General features: G+C 36.2%; 1 long non-coding RNA gene across 1 annotated transcript; it reads right to left on the bottom strand.

The window, feature by feature from the left end:
- Positions 1-2,690: 2,690 nt before the first annotated feature.
- On the bottom strand, positions 2,691-3,299 carry LOC140671348 (uncharacterized). Its single transcript, XR_012047705.1, has 3 exons — positions 3,248-3,299; positions 3,086-3,166; positions 2,691-2,763 (listed from the first exon to the last, which is right to left on the bottom strand). It is a non-coding gene; the product is annotated as an uncharacterized lncRNA (long non-coding RNA).
- Positions 3,300-7,591: the final 4,292 nt, after the last annotated feature.

The raw sequence follows: 7,591 nt of genomic DNA, 5'->3' as shown, positions 1-7,591 counted from the left end.
GTGGTGAGTAACAGACAACAGATGTATTCCCAAGGTTCTTCCAATAGTTGGGGGTAAGCAGTCGTAGTGTAGCTTCCACTATGGTACAATAGTAAGCCTCCATAGGGGTACTGTCTTCACCGCCCGCCGTCGCTCCAGTGAGAAAATACTAGAGAGATCTTCTTGTAAAGAGGGTATAACTTGATTTGCCTCACTGGCTATGCGAGAGATCCTTTTACAACAACTACTTATTTTTATGCCTTTGTAATAATATTTACGTGAGTATTCGAACAAATTGCGCAAATACCAGGTCTCTTCCAACTTGATGATAATCTCTGCCTGGCCCAATAAGGAGGCGGAGGTGCCGCATTTCCAAGAGGCTAAGAGAATGATCAGTATAGTGGCCAAGGTCCACCCCTTTTGTCTTTGACCTTCCAACAATGCCTCAGGTTCTCTGTAGCAGCGAGATCCCTCTTGTGGATCACCTGTGGGACCTTGACGTGAGGAGTTAAACCTGTCATTCCTTGGCTACTGCCACCATCACTCTCCACTCCTCTGGTATGTCACCACGTTGTAAAGTATCTATGACCTCTTTAACTTCTACCTTTTCTTGTTGCAAGTAATGAACAATCACACTCTTAGAGGTGGGAGGCGGGCCCCATGGGAAAAAGCCATGTTGGGTGCGATGAGCTTGCCTATCGTATTCGTGAATCCACTGTGATTTGCAAGGTATCATGGCTCGGTCCGATAAAAGGTCGGAGGTATCTACGTCGTAATCGAAATCCAGATTTTTGTCCAAGATAACATCTTTCAAATCTTCTGGTACCTAGGGGGCTCTTTGTTGTTCGTCCCAAGTATTGTTGGTGTAATTTCTTCTAATCTTTTGCGGTACGTCTTGCAGTATTAGATTGGGCCATCTCTTACGTTGTTTATAAAACTGTCGACAAAACTCGAGGCGGTAAGCCCAAACCAGTAAGGGTGCAATGGGATTGTTGGGACTCTTCATAGCGGCCCCTTTCCTTAACCAGGTAGCCACACTAAGATTCATGTCGATGTCTGGATGTCCAAAGCACTTCCAAAGACCAACTAATTCAAGATGGAGCACTGATGTTTTTGTCAGCCAAAGTATGCCTGTGGGTGAATCATTAGAAGGGCTGCCAATCACAAAATCACCTTCTTTGTATTTAGGTGTGGGTAGAGGTCCGTTGGCTAAATATTCCTCCTTTTGCCAAAGTATATTACATGGATCCCCTGCCAATGCTGAGGGCTCACAATCCCAACTTTCTCGCGTAGTGTCATGGGGATATCCAGGTAGTAAGATTTTCATGTGTTGCAATAGGGTGAAAATACATTTATATTTAATTTAAGAATAATAGACACTAATTAACGAATTTTAGAAACGATTTTTTATAACAAAATTTATATATAAGTCATTCTATACTAAAATAAAGAAACATATCATTTTTATTAGACACCACAATATAATTATGATGACAAGATATATGTATATATATATATATATCTTAAAAATAATCTTATATATAATAATCTGATATTTTTTATGATTATCTCTAATACAATTTATTTTATTATAATAGTATTTCATTATAATAGTTTTATATATATTATCTTTATATTATCTTGTACTTTTTTCTTTTATTTTTACAAAAAGATTTTACATTGCAATTTAAACGTTACAATTCTTTTTCCAATAAATCAAGTATATATCAACATAGTCCAATAAAAAAATTAATATTTTTTGTCAGTTTTGTTTAAATACGCCGTTAGACCATGTCATTATAATTATGGTCTGTCAAATAAAAAAAACTGAATATTTGATAAGTTCTATATAATTTATCGACATATTGCTAAAAATATTTTTAATAAATATTATTACACGTACCTCTGAATATGCTACACCAGCAATAGCTCTATTTGGCACGAAAATTCTATAAACGTTATATCGCCATATATTTGCCCCCCATGTCCTTACAACATTCCATGGATTGGGCCATTGCCTAATGTTCAAAACCATCATAATTAAAACAGAAATAGCATCTCGCCCGCTAATCGCTCGTCACGAACTGAGAGCGCCTCTTCGAATCATCTCGCGCGTCTCCGGGCACCAATAATCTCGGGCCTCCGCGCCACTATTGTTCGAGGCCCGAGATAACGAACTCGGAGCCTCGCGCAATAACAAACAACAATACCAGGTAATGGAGTCCTCTTGGAAGATGCTGACAAACAATCCGACGACTGTCAAAACAGGCAAAAACTGCCACCGGTAGTGTCGTCAAATCTAGAAAAGTCAGGAATCTTCTAGAAGGATTCAAGAATATAAAAGGTCGACAATCAAAACGATCCGAGTCACTGCTCGCTAAGTATCGATCGCTATAAGATATCGCAAATTGTATTCACGTAACTTGCGCGAAATACCAACAATTGCGACACCCCGTTGCTCGCGTCATTCTCGCGGTAAGAGTTATCTCTAGCAATTCGTTCCTTTTTCGTCACGTCGTAGCTCGCGACTGGCGGACCACGATCGCCTTTAATCGTAATCGCGCTGATTGACCAATCTTTGCTGATTACGCGGCTCAAAAACTGTAAATATTGTAAATATTCCCGTGTTAAGTTGAATCTTTTATTAAAGATTAAATTGTAAACATTACAAGTAGTTCGTCACCAGTGTGCCTCTGAATACACAGTGCTGCGTTCCGATTCTTCTTTATTCCTGACGCCTGCTAAGTTCCCCTCATTTGCAATTTTCGCTTAACTCGCGAACACCTAATAATGTTAAGAATGTTATTAATAACAAATAAATCTTTCAATGTTAATAATAAATTAATAATTATTACATTTTAATATTTTTTACAATAATAATATTAAAAATATATTAATTACATATAGTTTAAAATATAGTACAATATATATACGATATATATAAATAATAGTACAATATATATATGTATATATATTGTACTTTCATGTATATATGTACGTCTCTATATATGTACTCGTATATCATATATTGTACTATATTCGAAACTATATGTAATTAATATATTTTTATACACATGTTACTAAAAATATTTTTAATAAAGCTTACCAAACTCTCTAGCACCATTAAAGGACACGAAGTGAAACTTTAGCTTTTCAATTGTCAATTCGAAGTGTTAATTGTTTCTCACTGCAACAGAAAATTAAAACAATAATTAATATTAATAAAATTTTGAAAAAATATTTTTTTTAATAATGTTTTTTTACTTACTTTAGTCTGTGTGTTTTACTATATAGGCAGTGACGTTTCCAATTATCTTTTCATTCGCAGTACAAATATGTGTAAGTGACTTATTACAGCTGCGCGTGGCGTAGAGAGGATGTCATTTTTAAGCACATTTAATCTGAATGAGAAGTTAATCGTTCCTCACTGCAACAGAAAATTAATAATTAATATTAATAAAATTTTGAAAAAACATTTAAAAAAATTTTTTTTTTACTTACTTTATTTTATGGGTTTTCGACAGCATGTGCCGTTTAAGGCTATATGTTGAAATCAAACTTTTCCCACACAGGTCGCACCAGAATGGTGCACACGGCGGAGCCGAATTGCTCGAAACAGATGGTTCCCCTCGATGACTCTGTATTGAAGGCCCCGCTGTTTCCTATAGAAAAATATAATGATTCAGCACGAGATTCACGCAGTTTTTAATTTTAACCGATAAAATTTTTTTTACGAAATTCTTTCTTCCTGGCCCTTCTCCCTTCGGAGGGATCTTCTTAGTTTCACTTCTTCGTTTTTCTCTTTAAGGGGCAGTCTTTTTCTTTCTCCCTCTTCCTAGCCCTTCTCCCTTCGGAGGGATCATTTATGTGATACTTTAAATGTTATAAGAAAAAAAAGCAATTTTTACCAACCTGCTCGGCCACATCTTGCCACGTGTGGATAGTATGCGATGGCATTTGGAAATTCTCTTCCACATATGCAATTGAATATTGGCACTAAAAAATATTTTTTGGCATTCTATCACGTGGTTCCTGAGATCCTCTTTATCTGCTTCAATTTTTGTCCCACAGCAAGGTGGCTCCTCACTGCAACATAAAATTAAACCGATAATTAATATAAATAAAATTTTAAAAAAACATTTTTTTCTAATGTTTTTAATGTTTTTACTTACTTTAATTTATGCTTTTTTGTATTTGTGTGTCTTTTAAAATTGTCACTTTTTTTGCATGCGACATCGCATAAATTACATTTGCATGTATGCGAATCAGATCAGAACTGATTACATATTGGTAGCCAGGCTGTTTCCTACAGAAAAAAGGACATTCTTGATTTTCAGGATCATTATAATATAAAATGCAGTCGAAAATTAATAAATCTTCTTCGCCGATATTGTGTTCATTTTTCAAATGGGATCGAAAATCAGGGTAGTCCATAAATATATTTTCACAAAGTGAACAATAATAAGGCGGATAATGATGATCTTTATATTTAGGAAGAAACTTTCCGAAATGTTTATAATACTGTTGTTTTTCTCTTACTCTTGATCAGAATTCAGAGAGAGCAAATCTGCGCTGCGACGTTTCTCCCTTCGGGGGGATCTTCTTGGTTTTTCTCTTTAAGAGGCGGTCTTTTTCTTTCTTCCTCTTCCTAGCCCTTCACCCTTCGGGGGGATCTTCTTGGTGTCACTTCTTCGTTTTTCTCTTTAAGGGGCAGTCTTTTTCTTTCTCCCTCTTCCTGGCCCTTCTCCCTTCAGGGGGATCTATAAGATACGTGGATATACTTATTAAGATTTCTAATGAAAGTAATTATATTTTTTTGTGCATATACAGTGCGATTATGGTTTTGAAATATTACAATTTGAAAATAGTTCCTTGTTTCATGTAATACAATCCGATAAAAATTGACCTTTCTTTTTAACAAGTATAAACAATTATTTTTGATGTATTTTTTGCTTGCTTTTTCAGATTTATTAAAACTCAAGTACAAACCATATTAAAGGAAATTATTGCACGTTATGCGCTATTTTCACATGATTTAAACGACTCTCCTCATAATAAAAACGTTTTCCGTATTCACATACAATTTTTGGTGATTTTATGAAAAGTTTTGGAGCGTTGTGCTCCATTGTCACGTGTTCCCTGAGTTTCTCTCTTGTTTTCAATGTTTCTGAATACAAAGGACATTTTAGACCGTCAAGCTCATGAAATACAAGGCAGTCGAAAACTTCTAAATCTTCGTTATCGATATTGTGAATTCTAAGTAAGTGTCCTCGCAAACGTGCGTAGTCATCAAAACGATTTTCACAAAGACTACAAGAATAATAATCTTCATTGTAAGGCTTTAACCCTGTAAAAGCTACTTTATAGCTTCTTTTTTCGATTTGTTTTCCTCTTAGATATGTAAAGCGTTTTTAGCTTCAACGCTGCAAAAAAGTTTGTTTAGTTTACATAATGCAGGACTTTTTTTAAGTTAAGTTTAAAAATCTCAAACTATAATTTATAAAACAAAGCATTAAAAGCTTTATGAAAGGGAAACAGTTTTTACGAACCTTAGGAAGGTGTCCCTATTTTTTCCTTACATTGGGATGTCCTAGGTGTTTGTATCTCGGGCATTTGACCACCTAAAAAAGGAAAATGGTGATCTTTATATTTAGGAAGAAACTTTCCGAAATGTTTATGATACTGTTGTTTTTCTCTTAGTCTTGATCCGAATTCAGAGAGAATAGGTCTGCGCTGCGACGTTTCTCCTTTCGGGGGGAACTTCTTAGTTTTTCTCTTTAAGAGGCAGTCTTTTTCTTTCTCCCTCTTCTTGGCCCTTTTCCCTTCGGTCGATGGCCTCCGCTACTTTCATTAATTGTGGGCAGTACATAATACTTGCACCCACAGTTGAGAGCTGCTCGTTGACAAGTGAGCTAGCTTGAATGTCATTCTGCTTCTCAAGAAGCATGACATTAGTAGGTGGTAATGGCCATTGTATTATGGCCTGGGTGGTTGAGCCTGTCTCTGGTAAGCTGTCTATAGACAAAGTGGTCACCTTGAAGCTTTTGGTTAGTGCCACATAAGCAGAGATAGCGTACATCAGGTTGATGTTTAAACCTGAGTTATTTGGAAATTCGGGGAAGAGGTCTTGAGTTATCCCCACGTCGTAAGCCAAATTCTTGGCTTCATTTCGTCTAATGCTTAGGGGTTTAAAACCCAAAAGATTAGCGTTGGGCACTACTCTTGGTGTTTGTAGTGTAGACTGGTACGGGCCGGGAGGTGCATTGCTAACTGTCTGTCGCACAGCTTCGCTTAAGACACCTAAACATGGTATCTCCTCGTACATGTTGTGTGTGTCGACGTTAATAGGGCCATATTATCCACCATGACCTGCGATCACACTGATTGGTAGGTCTGGTATGGTTGGGGTCAGGTGTTCACGCGTCATCGTTTGCGTTGCCCGAATGGATCTTTGTTGTACTAAGATAGGCTCTGGAACGGAAAATTGGCTGTTCTGAATTAGAAGCAGCGCATCACGTTCCGCTTCGGTGATTGGTTGGCGAAGTTTCACTTTAAGTGAAATCATTCGAAGCCAGGTGAGGGCTACTGCGTAGTAGTCCAGGTACTCAGATAGTATGTTCTTCTGAGTATTGACGTTGTCCGCTACAAACTCGGAATAGCATAGTCGAGCCACTTCCACGAGTGTAGTTGTTGATGGTGAAAAGCGCGTGTCATTATTGACTTCGCGTACGGACATAGAACCAACAAAAACAGCGTTCTTTGAGGGATCGTCATTGACTGGCTGCGTTGGTTGGGTTTGTTGTAGGTTGGCGGGCTGGTTAATAGCGTGTGGTAACTGGCACCTCCGCGATGGTTGTTGCTTTGGTAGTTGTGGGGGTCGGGGGGATCTTCTTGGTTTCACTTTTTCGTTTTTCTCTTTAAGGAGCAGTCTATTTCTTTTTCCCTCTTCCTGGCGCTTCTCCTTTTGGGGAGATCTATTAGATACGTAAAAACAGGGACACCTTCCCAAGGTTCGTAAAAACTGTTTCCCTTTTATAAAGCTTTTAATGCTTTGTTTTATAAATTATAGTTTAAGATTTTTAAACTTAACTTAAAAAGAGTCTTGCATTATGTAAACTAAACAATTTTTTACTTATTAAGATTTTTAATGAAAGTAATTATATTTTTTTGTGCATATACAGTGCAATTATTTGTTTTCGATTTTCCATTATAGTCAAATTGATTCATAACAACACTAACAAATTAATATTTTGTTTTCTATGCAAACGGATACAAGTGTTTGAAGTAAACGCAATTATTGATAAATTGTTTAAAAACTTTTTTGTCACAAAATAAAAGAATTTGCGTATGATTTAATTTTATTATTTCACAGATAGTTTATTTTTTTAAATAGCGCGGTCAATCGCTCCTCACTGCAACATAAAATTAACCGATAATTAATATATAAAATTAAAAAAAAAACATTTTTTTTTAATGTTTTTTTCTTACTTTAATTTGTTTCTTCGTATTCTTATGCCGCTTATAATTATCGCTTCTTTTAGCAAACATCGCAACATCGTATAAATTACATTTGCATGTATGCGAGTCAGATCGGAGCTGATTACATATTGGT

Source organism: Anoplolepis gracilipes, chromosome 11 (assembly GCF_047496725.1).
Source record: "Anoplolepis gracilipes chromosome 11, ASM4749672v1, whole genome shotgun sequence".
In the NCBI taxonomy this organism is placed as follows: Eukaryota; Metazoa; Arthropoda; class Insecta; order Hymenoptera; family Formicidae; genus Anoplolepis; species Anoplolepis gracilipes.
The sequence above is the reverse complement of the archived record's forward strand: the minus strand, read 5'-3'. Positions and strand labels throughout refer to the sequence as shown.